Source organism: Triticum aestivum, chromosome 3A (genome assembly GCF_018294505.1).
Source record: "Triticum aestivum cultivar Chinese Spring chromosome 3A, IWGSC CS RefSeq v2.1, whole genome shotgun sequence".
Classification (NCBI taxonomy): Eukaryota; Viridiplantae; Streptophyta; class Magnoliopsida; order Poales; family Poaceae; genus Triticum; species Triticum aestivum.
In genome coordinates this window covers 496,471,459-496,472,012 of record NC_057800.1, presented here as the reverse complement: position 1 = coordinate 496,472,012, position 554 = coordinate 496,471,459, and positions in this window count along the sequence as shown.

Genomic DNA, 554 nt, shown 5'->3' with positions numbered 1-554 from the left:
TGCAGCGCGCCACTTGTCGCAACTTGGAAGTTTTCCCTTTTTTCGTAGATTCATTTATTCAAAACGCTTTATCTTTTAAACCGTGCGTCCAAATCTCGAACCATTTTCGTCATTGGATTCCTCGCGTCAAGATCTTGAAAACTAGATCCCATGTTGATAGATTTTGACAAACTTTTTTTTCACGAAAAAAACCAGACGAAAAAAACCAGGCGAAAAAACCGAACCCGGAGAACAGTTTTTTTCCTTTCCGAAAGAGGCACACCCGTGCCTCTCGCGAATCACACCCGTGCCTCTCGTGGAAGCAAAACCGTGACTCTCGTGGAAGGAAAAAAAATAGAAAACACGTTTTTTTCGTTTCCGAGAGGCACGGCCGTGACTCTCGTGGAAGCACAACTGTGCCTCTCGCGGAAGCAAAACCGTGACTCTCACGAAAGAAAAAAAAACAGAAAACGCGTATTTTTTTTCCTTTCCGAGAGGCACAACCGTGACTCTTGCGGAAGCAAAACCATGACTCTCGCGAAAGAAAAAAAGCAGAAAACGTGTTTTGTCCCTTT